Source organism: Micropterus dolomieu, linkage group LG02 (assembly GCF_021292245.1).
Source record: "Micropterus dolomieu isolate WLL.071019.BEF.003 ecotype Adirondacks linkage group LG02, ASM2129224v1, whole genome shotgun sequence".
Classification (NCBI taxonomy): Eukaryota; Metazoa; Chordata; class Actinopteri; order Centrarchiformes; family Centrarchidae; genus Micropterus; species Micropterus dolomieu.
In genome coordinates, this window is record NC_060151.1 from 1,314,810 (window position 1) to 1,330,357 (window position 15,548).

Sequence of the window (15,548 nt, forward strand, 5' to 3'; positions counted from 1 at the left end):
ACAGATCATTATTGGATCGTCTACAGAAATTCTCTGATTGGTCAAGGGGAGTAAAAGCAGTTGCCAGATTGCAATGCCAAGTCAAAGAGTACAAAGGTGTGAAGCAAAGAACAAAAGAAAGTAGCTGAACTTTTTATCATTAAACTAGTTCAAGAAGAAGCATTCTCAGATGAGATAAAGAGCTGGAAACTAAACCAAGCAGTGGCCAAATCTAAAGACAGGAAGCTGCACAAGTTAAGTCCATTTTTGGACGAAGATGGTATCCTTAGAGTGGGAGGGCGTCTAAGTCAAGCCACATTACACCCACATGTGAAGCATCCGGCAATACTCCCAAAGAACAGCCACATATCAGTTTTGCTTCTCAAGCACTTTCACAAAAGAGTACATCATCAAGGATGTGGAATGACAATAAACGAACTTCGATCAAATGGATGGTGGATCCTGGGATGCAGCTGGGCAGTCTCATCACAGATATTCAAATGTGTCAAGTGCAGAAAATACAGAAGAAGTACTGAGGAACAAAGAATGGGTGACTTACCAAAAGAGAGAACAGAAACTAGTCTGCTTTCAGAACAAAAGCGAAGCGAGCGTTTGGGGCAGTGACTTTACATACAAAGTCAATGCAAAGACGTGTAGAGCCGCGAGTTCCTGTCAGGCGGGGCAACGTGAAGGGGGTGTGGCCGGCAACGAGAAGGAATTCGCGTTAGTTGAATATTTTCAACTCAAGTGAGAAAGTTGCATGATGCTGAGTCACGATAGCCAGTTTTGAGATTGTCCGTGCGTCACTGACGGCTTAAGAGCCATGTGTGGATAGCGTGTAGGTTTGGCTAATGTTAGCTGGCTACTCCCGTTAAATTTACCATTGCTGTGTAATAGTTTTAACATGTGCATTAATATGGAGTAATTTCTAAATTGGTAAGATGTTGAAATGTCCAACTTTCTATGTAGCTCTGGAATCTCTCAAGTCCATATAATTAGATGTTTATTCGATAGTCAGGTGTCAGTCTGTTATTAGCGAATCAGTGATTACTTAGAGATGTTGTTGGTAACAGTAACAATATAGCTATAAAATAAGCTAGCTCGGCCACTATGCAACCAAGTCAGAGTCATATGCCTGAAGTGCATGTTGATAAAGTAGACATATTCCCAACAATAAATTTCGCGTAGCTCTCACCAATTCACTTCCCATGCAAAGGTAATCAGATGTGAAGATGCATGATATGGCAACTCTGAGACAAAATTAGAGTTGAGTGAGGTGGGCTACAATTAAATTAACAATATACTTTTAATTTAATGTTATAATATTATACTAATACAGTTATTTAGACTCATTCCTCCTCCAGGTTGTGCCTGTGCTACATCGCCTACACTAGTTACGTTATTCATCACTCAGTTTATTCTCTTCATCTTTGTTCCCTCCTGGCCTATTTGAATTTTGTTGTATTGATCAAGTGGTCGATGAAAGTTATCACACATATCATTGCAGGCAAGCTCACATTATCTATCTTAAACCAACCAAAACACAAAATTACACTGTGTTTCACATGATTTGCTGTAATGTTGCATACATAAACGGCATAGCTTATTTAAGACAGTTGCTTTTCACAGGAAATCTGACCAGTCCTTCACGTAAAAAACTGTTGGCCCATACAGTTATAGGCAACTGAAAAAGTTGGTGAATGCCTCAATTTTTAGGTGTCGTTACAACCTGATGATATATAGGCAATTAATATGTTATAAATATACTTAAATTCTTTTTAAAACCTCAAAAATGTCCCTTTTAAAGGTGTGTGGCTGATTTAATCAGTTACAGCTCAAAGTGGCACGGAGGTCTTAAAATATGTTGAAAAAGTCTTGAAAAGGTCTTAAAAAGGTATTGAATTTTACTTCAGGAGTCCTGTATATACCTTGTATTATTTAATGAACTTTTTAGTTAAGTTTTTGGGATTACAACATTGATTTCTCTTCACTGGAGCTTCTCAGTAGCTAGCTTCCGTGCACATCCGGTTCCAGTGTTGTTGTTAGCGTCGTTAGCTCTGTCAGACTACGACTTCATATTTATATAAAAACCGGACAAAACTGGACAATACTTGGAGAAAAGAAAGCGAGGAGGTTGAACTACCTGGTGAGTTCAGAAAAGATGTGTCTGTAACTTTATTCCAGCTATCATTGTACTTTACTGTGACCAAGTTAGTATAGAATAGCCCTGATCGATCCAAACTCCATTCAGAAAACAAACATTTTAGAAGTTGTTGTTCTGCTGTCTTGCTGACAGACCTGAAAAAGCATGAATTCATATGTTTAACAAATCTGCATCATGTTGTAGTTTTTTCAGCATCAGTTTAATCCTCTTATTGCTATTTATTCACAGCAAAATGTTTATGTGTCTTTGGGTTCATACAGCTGTAGTAATGGCAAGTTGTGTATTCAAGTTATCGCATTAAAATCGCCTTCTTGCGTTGTGTGTGAACGCTTGCTGCAAGTGTACTCACGCGAGGAAAGCGTGGGGAGGAGAAAATTTTGTCTGAATGCCACATTACACTGGCATAGACTGCTTTGGAAGAAAAGATGTCAAAAGATATGGTCTCTTACTTACATGTCTGTGTTCAAGGGCCATACACATAGAGATGATTGAGGAGAACTGACGCATTTATCAACTCTTTAAGAGCATTCATTGCCATAAGAGGAAATGTCCGTCAACTAAGATGTGACCAAAGAACCAATTTTGTTGGTGTAAGGAGAGAGTTTGCAAAACTCATGAAAGGAATGGATCAAGAAAGAGTCAAGGCTCTAGGTGTGAATTTCTTATGAACCCTACAGCAGCAAGTCACATGAGTGGCGTCTGGGAGAGGCAAATAAGATCCATAAGAAGTGTTCTTACTGCTATTCTTGACCAGTCAGCACAAAGGCTCGACAGCACCTCTCTAAGAACATTCCTGTATGAAGTTATCATTAACAGCAGACCACTCACTGCTGAACATTTGAATGACCCACCCGGACCTGAACCTTTCACTCAAATCCATATCCTTACAATGAAGTCCACAATCATTCTGCCACCACCTGGCAAATTCGAGAGGACTCGATGGAAGAAAGAATATCTTTTGAACTTACAACCAAGACAAAAGCGGCACAAAAACAGAAAGAACTTAAAGGTCAACTACGTCGTCCTACTACAAGATGATCTGGCACCACGCAATGAATGGAAGCTGGCCAGAATCACAGAAGTTTATCCAGGTTCAGATGGTAGGGTGAGAAAATTGAGATTACTACTTAGTGACACCACACTGGGCAAAGGGGGGAAACTCACAACTAAAACAATGTTCCTTGAAAGACCTATACAGAAAGTTATTACTGTGCTTGAGCCAGACTAAGATGTAAAATGTATGAAATTCCACATTAAATGGTTAAGAACAGGAAATGTTTCATTGAGAAGGTGCAAGTTTTTACTTGCAACACATATTGTGTTTAGAGAAATCCCACGTTAAGATTTGTGTGATTTGGTGGGAGTGTAATTGTTGCAATTACATATTTGTAATTTGTATACCTCCCTTTTTCTGTTTAAGTAACATTTGTTATTTATGCTTTTATTTTGAAGTCACTTACAAGTTTTGTTGGGCTGCTCTCGCATTAGTTGTACTGTTGCTCAACACCAGCGGGCAGCAGATAGCATAGACGTGTGTGTTCCGGTGAAAAATTTCAATGTGGCTAAAGCAGACCTTGATGCGAGCTGTTTTAAGTTTACCTTTGAAGACTCAAAGACTTCCCTTTCTTCGTAGCATGCAGCCAACTCTGTATTTGTTTTGTCAGTCTGCATTTTACTTAAATGGTAAATGTTAAATGTTATTCCACATGCTGTGCATTTATTGTTAATGTTAAGCTAACATCGTTTCTATATTTTCTCGTCAATGTTGTTTTATTAGTTTTCACAGTAGATTTGGAGCGAGGACTTCAATAAACCAGTAGCAAGAAAACACTTTTAGTTCTATTAGGTCAACTAGACTTGGATGTCCTCAATACTGCATTAACTGGATTTCCCTGCTCTCTTCTTGATGTCAGAGATAAACCAAGCCCTATAGCTTACACTACATTAGCTTTAAGTCATAATAAGTTGAAGCAGTCCTTAGGCCAAATGATTGTTCTTATTGATACAGTTAAAGATAATGAATACTACAAAATAATTCTTGATCTCATAGAAATTGTTCAGATTTGGTTTGCTCCTGTCATTAGTCTACAGACAATTAGCAAGTTGAAAACACTGAATTTAACAGCATTTAAAACATATGAAAAATCCTGATAACAACATTAACCCAAAACAACATTATTTGATTCATGCTCCATCGCAGATAAAATTCCTGGGACCAATGGTCCAGCCCATGTGCATGCAATTCGAATCAAAACATTGTTTTTTCAAACAGTGGGCCTCAAAACAAAATTTTAGAAATGTTTGCAGGTCTTTAATAAGGCATTATGAAATGTATGAATTTTGTCAAAATGTAAGTCATTCTGAACACCCAATTTTTTAAATGAGTTTACATGGGGACAAACATCAGAAATATGCAATATTTATATGTAAATAAATATGACACATATATATATATATACGCACACCACACACACACACACACACACACACACATGTATATATGTATATATATATATGTATTTATATAAATATAAAAAATGAGGGCTTTCCTTGGAAATTATGACATAAACACAGGAGAAGCCACATTACACCCACATGTGAAGCATCTTTTCATGTATCAAAATAACTTTAAACTGACTGATAAAACAGCAGATCAGCAATCAGTTAATTAATAGCAGCCATTATGCTGATGCTTGCAGGATCCTACTATATAAACCATATTCATTGCAACATTGTGATTGAGAACGCAGTTTTATTTTTAATCATTTTTGGTCATTTTGTTTTGTTTATGAGCCATGCAGTTTTTGTCCATCATGGTTATTTGCATGATGTTGTATAGACCAGCCTGCTGTCATTTTAATATGTTAGATCAGTTCAGATGTTCTTGTTTCTTGGCATTCTTAAATTGAGAAGTTGTACAAGTGGTCTTACTCTTAAAATAAGGCAAATAATCTTGTTGCTCCACTGGGTTTTATTGTAAAACATTAGCTGGAATATCTGGAAAAAAGTTAGCAGTTCTTTCTTAAAATGGAGATTATTTTTCCAATGCAAAAGATGCTTGACCAAAAATAAGACATATATCACTGTTACAAGAATTTCCTTTTTTGCAGTGCACTCTCGGGTGTCATTACTAGAGGAAATGATTATGTTGTATCATAATTTTCTTCCTACTGTTATCATGTAATTTCAATGTTGTCTTTGGGTGATTATGACAAATGACCAGTGAAAAATGGGGGCCCTTAGGAGAACCGATGGAGGACAATTAGGATGAACGCTGCCTGAGGCTAGGCTGTAACCATGCATTCTTTGAGGGTGTGTCCAGGGGTGGACTAGCACAATAATTTAGGCCAGGAATTTGACTCCACCCCAGGCCACCCTGTTCACGTAAAACGCCAATCGTTAATTTTGTGGACTAACCCTATTTTGATGGGTACCAAACCAGCTATAGTCCACTATGTTCATCTACAGACATTGATCATTAAAGTAGCCTAAGTGAACACTGAGTTTTGAAGGTAGGCCTATGCTATGGCTATGAGTGCACCTTCAAAACTCCAGAGAAATACCCTACACTAATCATAGCACATGGGCCTACAAATGTACAAGGCTAGACACAAAAAAATAAGCCTATAGGCTACACTTTTAAAGAATAGAATATACAGAGTTTGATCAAATGTTTTATTTTTATTTTTATTTATCTATATTTACAAAAATCAATCATATCTAAAGTTTTAAAAAATGTCACACACCTCACGTTTACTGAACTTGAACACAAAGTGTAACAATGAAAGCCTACAAAAAAACTACAGTATATTGATTACAGAGTTCAGTCACCAGTGTTCATAAAGCAAACAGCAGAAAAATAAACACATCTAGGCTATGTTTCAATAATTTCTACTACATGTATTTAATGTTTTCTGTAGTCTGTAATGAAAATACTGTTGCAAGATTCAGCACAGAATCGAGCATGTGCTCGCGGAGCGCTTGTTTGCTGGTTTGTTCCATGAGTGCAGTGAGACCCTGCAGATCCTAAAGAATAGGCTACGCAGCTCCCTGTCTGAAAAGGCTTATACACACACAAACGCTTTGCTGTAGTTTGCTGTATTATGGTCAAGTTGACAATTAACAATCTCTCAACAGCCAGTCCGTTAGTGGGTGTGTCCATCCCAATATTGAAAGAAATCTGTCCCCTCCAACATAAAGTAGAAAATAAAGCTGGAATGCATGACTTTTGCCTATAAATCTGTTGTTGGGCGAAAGTAGCTTAGTCCGTGGGGTCTTGGCTTGGGAACTGGAGAGTCGTCGGCTGGAGTCCAGCATGGACCATTCGTAGGGAATGTGGACTGGTAGTAGGAGAGGTGCCACTTCACCTGCTGGGCAATGCAAAAGGTACCCTTAAGCAAGGCACTGAACTCATTTAGAACTGCCCATGGTGCTGACTACATGTTATTATTGAGAAGTGTTCATTTATGTTTAATAAGACTGGATAGTTTGAGTTAATATGCTTTGACAGGGTTGTACTGTATGCAGGCGTGTATGTTTTCTACATGGCTCTAGAGCGACCGTAGTGATGGAGTAGCTACAGCAGCTAGGAGTACTGCAGAGCCTGTGGTGGAAAAACTTGAGAAGCATCCAAGAAAAGTTTCCGATTCTCCAGATAAAAAGGAGGACTAATTCAGAGGAAGGATTACAGTAAAAACAAAAGTGATTGATGTAGAGGACAGTGTTGGGAGTAATACGTAACAAAAGTAACGCAAGTATAGTAATGTACTGCTTTTTGCTGTAACACAGTAATATAACGCATTACTAATGATTTTATTTTTTTTAAATTGGTAATATTATACCCGTTACAAAGCTCAGTAATGCACGTTTTAACGCAACGCATTTTAACCCGAAATTAAGTGGTGTTTTGTTTTTTTGAATAATTCACCAACACCGAGAAACATTTCTGCACCAGAAAAACAAATCCATGAGTTAAAGAGTAACATTATTTCTTATATATTATATAATTGACGATGAGTTGTCTACATGCCTCCAGTACACACGCACACATTGACACAGACAGACAGGAGGGAAGAGGAACACAGAGGAGTGCACTGCTGTGACATCTGTTCCAGAGTCCTGACAGCTTACCAGGACACGAGTGGAATACAGTCACACTTAATTATTCGTTACACCTGTGTTTAACAAGTAACAGTAACTACAGTCATGTCAACGGGCTCTGAGGCTGTACTTGATTGATTGATGAGTGAAGCTAATGTGAATGCTAGCATACTAATATTCCACACATTCCACAACCCTGATTCAGTGAATATAGCAGGTCCAGGTGTGACACATGACCCAGTTGTGAACATTTGTGTGAAAATCTGTCCTGAAGGCAACCCCACAGAGAGTCAGCACTAGTCATTACCATTCAACTCCTTAAGATCTCTGCTGGTACACCCTAAAGACAGGAACAACAGCTGTGGAACTGGACCCAAATATGATCTTTTGATCACACCTGGCCAGCACCATTTGCTTAGATTTTCTCCAGTATCATTTTTGTTTCATTTTAATTACAGTTTGCATTCCTGCTGCTGGAGCTAAAGTGTAAATTACCTGCAACATACAGTATGTCCTCAGCTTGCTAGCTGTACACTGTGGATGTATAGAGCAAACTACATACCTAGTTCCAAGCAGGTGTCCCACATCCAATAAAAGTTGCTCACCAGGCCAAAAAAGTTATTCAGGGTCCAGATTTTTGGGCCTATAGTAAATGTACATTAGACCCCTTCTCAAGATTTTGGTAACAGAAGATTACCTAAATGCAAACAATGAGATAGAGCAGGTTAATATAAAGGTGGTTTAATGGAATAAGTGTTATCTAGAAGTCAAGTCAGTGTTACTGATATAGCTCAAGATCACAATAGAGTTAAGAACAACACGTGACCTCCTCATTCCTAAACAACAATAGTTCAATTTCCAATGACTCCCAAAACAACAAATATGACCTTTGGAGAGTACCAGCCACCCTTACTATACGTAGTGGGTTGTAGCTGATCCCTAATCCATGAAGTTTAGTTTTAGAAACTTGCTAAAGAAAAAAACAGTTTTTATGGTCTGATTGCTGACCTGCTGCCCCCGTGTTCCTGCTCGACACCCTCTGCTACAAAAACTATTGTTACTAGTCCTATTGTTGTTATTGTTATTATAATCATTAACATTACGATTGTTACCATTAACACTACTATAAATATCTGTACCATTTTTCATTTAGTCTATAGCAACATCACCTTTACTGTCTGTACCTCTGTGTGTATATTGTGTAGGCTGCCTCTCTCTCTCTCCTTCCATCCCTCTCTTTTTCTCTTTGTTCCTCTCCTGCTCTCTCTCTCTCTCTCTCTCTCTCTCTCTCTCTCTCGCTCTCTCTCTCCTTCACCCCCAACCGGTGGAGGCAGATGGCTTCTTAAAAGGAAGTTTTTCCTTGCCTCTGTCGCCTAGTGCTGCTCTTGGTGGGAACTGTTGGGCTTCTGTAAATATCATCACAGAGTACGGTCTAGACCTGCTCTTTTATGAAAAGCGCTGTGAGATAACTGTTGTTGTGATTTGGCGCTATATAAATAAAATTGAATTGAATTGAATTGTTTAGCCTCACCAAAAAACATGTTGATTGCTCTATAATAAGTGAAAAAAATAAAAAATCTCATTCATTTCATAATTTCTAACCGTGTGCAAAAGAGTCTTGCTAGCGCTGGCCCCTGGGACAGTTCTAGACCCCTGGTATTGCTTAGTACTAGCACTGGGCATGATGCAAAACAAATTACATTTTGTGTATATGAAGTCCGCACTCAAACTACTGGAGATGGGATTGACAGTCTTTGAACAAGACAATGTCATTGTTTTAGAATGCCAAAGCAATAAAACACACTTTTGTTTCTCCATTGGTTTGGCTCATTTCTTGAAACAGAAATTACATTCTCAAAACATCATGGACAAACCTCCAAACCACTTGGCAATTGTTCACAACAGAATTAAATTTCTCATTCATTTCATCAAATTGCAAATGTCTAAGTACATGTCTCAATGTCTATACATCTTTGCAAATGATTAAGTACAGGTAGCCTACATTTAGCACAATTTTCAAGTGAATAGATCTTGTTGATCTAAACTGATTGTTGATTCTGCAGTCTAATGGTTGTTCACTCCAAAACATGTCAGCGTCATTTCATTGTATAAGTCATCACATGCACAATAGTCTGTTTAATTGTCAAAATTAGTCAAGAACATAATACCATGAATACCATATATGAATCCCTTGGAACATTTGATAAATTTATTACAGTAATTGACAGTCAGGTGAAACTAGAACTTGACTAACGAAGGAGGAGTGTGACACATCTCAGATGACCAATCAAATAGTATGTTTAGTTACCTGACAGGTGCTGTCCATTACTGTGAATGTATGTAAAGAGCTTGACCATGCAGCACCCGTACAATTTCTGAACATGGAGGCACCTGGCCAAGTAAATGAACAAGGGCAACTGCCTGCTCGAGGACGAGGAAGAAGAGGAAGAGGAGGAGTAAGGGTGTGTGGTGGTGGAATAGGGGGAAGAGGCAGAGGAGCACAAAGACACCATGCTGTCCCGGACGAAATTCTGGCCACAATTATAGACCATGTCATCAACCATGGCCTCTCAATGGCGGAGGCAGGTAACAGAGTGCAGCCTAATGTGCCTCGCTCTACAGTCTCCTCCATCATCCAAACCTTTCGCAGGGAAAATGTAGTCAGTCAATGATGGAATTATATGTTGTATAGGACAGGACACTACGCATAGAGCAAGAAATATATTTATTTACACATTTACCTATTCATTTAGTGTGTGTGTGTGTATGTGTGTGTGTGTAATATCTTACCTCAATGGGATGTTATGATACTAAAAATTACAAGAAAAACATTGGAGAAAATAAACTATGGAATAGTTTATGTATCATCAATACTGTAGAAAGTAAACTATTTTCTACAGTATTGATGATACAGTTTACAGTAGTATTCCAGTCACTGTCCAGTGATGCATTAGAATTGTGGTAAAGTTACTGTAAGTAAAACAACAATACAATTACATAGGTAACTCATTCTGTAAGGAATACATAAGGTATACATTACGAATGGAGTGTTGTCCTTTGAATTCTATGTCTATGATTGGACGACAACCTTGCACGGGTGGCAGAGGAAAACTTCTCAATGAACAACAAGAACAAGAGATCTGTAACATGGTGATGGCAAATAATGGCATCACATTGAGACAGATCTCCACAATAGACCGGATATTGAAGAAGAATCAGATGACAATGTGAATTTCCACCGTGGCCGGCTCATCAGGGCCTGGTTCACTACTCATCCAAGGATGGTCATGGTGTTCCTACCACCTTACTCTCCTTTCCTCAATCCTATTGAGGAGTATTTCTCCGCTTGGAGGTGGAGAGTGTATGAGAATCGGGCTCAAGATCAGAGGTCCCTGCTCCATGCAATGGACACTGCGTGTGAGGATATTACAGGAGATCAGTGTAGGGGATGGTTGCGACATGCACGCCGTTTCTTCCCTTGTTGCATCGCAAGGGAGAATATACGCTGTGATGTGGACGAGAATCTGTCGCCAGACAGACAGCAGCGTGTGGATGGCCAGGAGGGTGAGAACGGTGGCCAGGAGAGGGAGGGTGAGGACCGCGACCAGTGAAGAACTGTTAGTTGTGAAACTCCAGCTTTTTTTTACAGCACTGTAGGCTGCATATAATTTTCATTGTTTTTTGTTTGAGTGTTTATATTACAGTATATTATGCTGAATACATTTTCTTTTTACTCTGATGTATGGAAGTTACTTTATGTGTGTGAATAAAGTACCCTAAAATCGTATTCTTACCCTGAAGTCCTATTTCTTTTTTTCAGTTTGATACACAATTGTATTCTGTTAGCTAGACAAAAAACAGTACAGTAACCATTGTCAATGAAGGACTGGGCTAAGACTGAAAGGTGGACATGAGGGATATTTCAGTGGTCCTCTGCCACAGTTACAAAACATCTAAAGACTTTGACTTGCAGTGCTTACACAATGCCAAAGGGAGGAAGCATTTTGGGGGCACTGACTGTTTAAATGAGAAGGAAATTTAGTTTTGACACATGAGTGAACAGTTTTGGGAGAGATATGAGCTTTTGCAAGTGAGCTATAGTGTTGTGCTGAACTGTAAGACTGTTTTGCCAAATGATCTTAGAGGTTTGAGAATGTAATTTCTGTTTCAAGAAATGAGCTAAACCAATGGAGAAACTGTAAGCCTGCAAGGCAGAGCTGCAGAGATAATAAAATAAAATAAAATCTTACCCCCAGCCTCAGGGTTCTTTCAAGATGACTGGGGTTTGAAACACAAGAGTGTGGGTGTTTTTATAGGCATTGCAAATATACAGTACATGTTTGGATATAATGAATCCAAAAATATGGGATTCTCACATTTCTGTATAGAGTGTGTGCGTGTGTGTGTGTGTGTGTGTGTGTGTGTGTGGAAATGCATGTGTGTCAAGTTGTGGAAACATTTCTCAGACTGTTCTGCCCATAGATCTCACGCTCAGTCGATTCCAGCAGGAGGATCTCCTTTCTTTGCCTCATTTGACAGCACTTCCATCACACTGCACTCATCCAAATGCCAATGCTTTTTAAAGCTGTCACAGCCACTGAGGAAAGGCAGAGGAGACTCTGCAGTGGGGGTTGAGGTAAAATATTGAATAATGTCCCCACTCTAAAACTCTAAATCTTTCAAATATCTGCTCTTATTGAGTCTTCCTCTGTTGTTCATTTGTTTTACCAGTGCACTGTGTCCTCTGACTCATTGTCTCCTCTCTGCATAGCTCCAAACACATATTTATTTATTTGACTCATAATACATACTTTTCATAATACACACAAATTTGACTACTTTTTCTTCATCAGGCAACAACTTTTCTTTATTCTACTGATGGGAATTATGGCTCTTTCAAGAGGAATAATTGAATGCATTTCATACTGAATGGCTAGTGAGAAGCGGTTAGTGGGGGAACGAAAGAGAAGGAACAGGGAGTATCAAAAAATAAGGTGAGAAAAATGAATAGCCAGCCTGAGCTGAAGGAGGAGTTCCTGAGAAAGGAGAGGGAAAGATATATAGAGAAATAGGGTGGAGGAGAGCAAAATAAAAAACATCAGTAATTTGTAAGTAAGCACAGAAAGAGCCAAGAGAACAAAAAACAAAGCACAGGATTACTGCATCTACAAACCCCAATTTCACAAAAGTTGGGATACCCCACCCAAACAAAGTACAAAGAAAAGATTTTCAATAGTTTCACTGATCAACCTAATTGTATTTATAATTGTATTTTGAACATATGAACAAAGTTAGAATTTCATGCCTGTAACACACTCAGCAGTAGTGGGCCAGAGGTATGTTTACAATTGTATTACATCTCCTTTCCTTGAATAACACTTTGTAATGGTTTGGGATGTGAAGAAAAGTAATTGTGCCAGTTTTACTTTCAACACTGTCTGATTCTCCTCTTCATGATGCGCCATGTATTTTCAAAAGGAGACAAATCTGACCACAGCACACAGTTCTACTCTCTGTTGGTCAATCTGAGATGATCTCGGGCCCAGAGAAGTCTGCGCTGTTATTTGTATTTTATATATGTTTCTGCATATGATGTATGGCTTCCTCCTTGCATAACACAGTATAAGGATGCATCTTAGGATGCACGCAGCGGCGGACTGTGTTAAATGATAATGGTTTGCCAAAGTCCACCCGAGCGGTAATATTTGTCACATAAGCATGACGGCAGTGCCGCCTGAGGGCCTGAAGGTCACGCACATTCAACAGTGTTTTCCCGACCCTTTACACACTGAGATGTCTCCAAATTCCCTGAATCTTTTTTCAATATTATGTATTGCTGATTCTGAAACCTAAATGCTGTGCAGTCTTGCATTGAGAAATGTTGCCTTTCAACTGAAGACTAAGCCTTTGGTGGATGCTACTTTGATATTCAATCATGACTCCTCACCTGTTATCAGTTAGCTTGCTTATTGTGGAGTCTTCCAAACAGGTGTTACTTGAATATTCTGTGCACTTTTCAATCTTATTTTAACTTCATCCCAGCTTCTGTAAAGTCTGTTGCGGGCACTAAAAATTCTAACTTTGTTTACTTACCCAATACAATTATGCTGGTCAGTAAAACTATTGAAAAATCTTTTCTTTGTACTTTTGTCAGTTAAATAAAGGTTCACGTGAATTAACAAGTAACAGATTTTTGGGGGGTTTTGCCTTTTGGAAAATATCCCAACTTTTCTGGAAATGGGGTTCGTATATGTATAAGCAGCATGTATTTGAAGAGGTTGTGGACTATACAATGGGGTTATGTTCATTGCCTATTGCCTGTAAAGTTCCTTTACTCCATTGAGATGTTAATCTCTTGTAATGTTACAATATTTGATTTACTTGATGAGAGTCTGCCACCACTGTCATTTTTGTGTCAACAGCGTCAGATGGACTTTATGTTGTTTTGTTTTTTTAAAAAGGTGATCTGTTTTGTTCCCTCAAGAATATTTGTTTATAAAATTATTGCATTTTCAAAGTTAATGTGTAGTTTGAACACTTCTAAGTATCTCTGTTCATAATGGAGATTAAATGCTAAATTAGATAATCCATAGAACATAATCCATAAACTTTTAAAAGGTGTTATGATTAATTTAAAAACATACACACACATTGTATAGAATTACATAAGAGAGGCAAGAAACAGCTAAGAGTCAAAAATTCAGACATTTCTGTTTCTGATGGTGACGACAAAATCTAGTGCTGATCCCACAAACATGTAATTTATGAAAAACAAACAAACTGGGAGGTTGTTTCAAAACATGGTTATAAGTAAGTAAGTAAGTAAAATCTATTTATACTTTTCACAGATAAAATCACATAGTCCTTCACAATAAAACAACAAAATACAGCTCTAGCTAAACACCAGAAACACCTGGACATATATGGCCAAAGCCTCATTTAACACAGATGTATACACATCAAGATATTTTTTTTTTTTAAATCAAAACCTGTTTTGTCCCTGATCTCAAGAATCACTGGTATACAATGGGTTATGTACTCTAACATTATTAAACAGTGTAGGGGTTTGGTCTTTGCCTAAGTTATATTTTTATTTGTTACACGAAATAATTATGTAAAATTCTTCATCTGCAATACATTGAAATATTCTGTGAAATTGATGGTTAAAAGGTGGGATGTGTCAAGAATAATATCCTTGTATAACAACCTAAATAATAAGGAGGATAGATCCTGACACAATTGAAAATAAATACAGAAATTATAAAATGATCAATAAATAAATAAACATCATATTAAATGCATCAAAAATACATTCTAAAAATAAATGTAGCATTGAATTAATTAAATGATACAATGAGACACAATTAATATATTTGTTTTATGTTGTTTCTTTATTTTTTCACCTTTGTATTAATTATCTTATTTATTTGCTTTATAATATTATTTATTAATTTGTTTGTTTTTTTTATATTTGTCTGTTTTATTCTTCCTTTTTAATTTCTACCCTATTAATTTCCCCAATGGTATTTATTTCTCTTTCTTTATGTCTCTTATGCATGCTTATTCCTCATTATTCAAATGAGGGGGGCAGTGTCTCAAGGGGTCAACTTCTCGCCTATTGGTTGACCAGTCAGACAGCAGAGGTCAGAGGTTTAGACACATTAAAGGTGCATGGGGGAAATTTACTTAGGCCAGACTCTGCTCCTGCTGAGTTCCTCTGTAGGTTATGACTTAAATGCTATCTGTCTACTCATGCACATGAGTGATAAATACAATTTCTAATTCCTCTCTCTATTAGATAAGTTGCAGGTCCTGTTGATAAGGATCTATTTAAAGTAGCTACTGTTTGAATTTAATAACCTGATGCTAGAAGGAATGAAATAATTTGATTTCATTGTTTTATATTTTGATGTGTGTACATACACTCACCTAAAGGATTATTAGGAACACCTGTTCAATTTCTCATTAATGCAATTATCTAATCAACCAATCACATGGCAGTTGCTTCAATGCATTTAGGGGTGTGGTCCTGGTCAAGACAATCTCCTGAACTCCAAACTGAATGTCAGAATGGGAAAGAAAGGTGATTTAAGCCATTTTGAGCGTGGCACGGTTGTTGGTGCCAGACGGGCCGGTCTGAGTATTTCACAATCTGCTCAGTTACTGGGATTTTCACACACAACCATTTCTAGGGTTTACAAAGAATAGTGTGAAAAGGGAAAAACATCCAGTATGCGGCAGTCCTGTGGGCGAAAATGCCTCGTTGATGCTAGAGGTCAGAGGAGAATGGGCCGACTGATTCAAG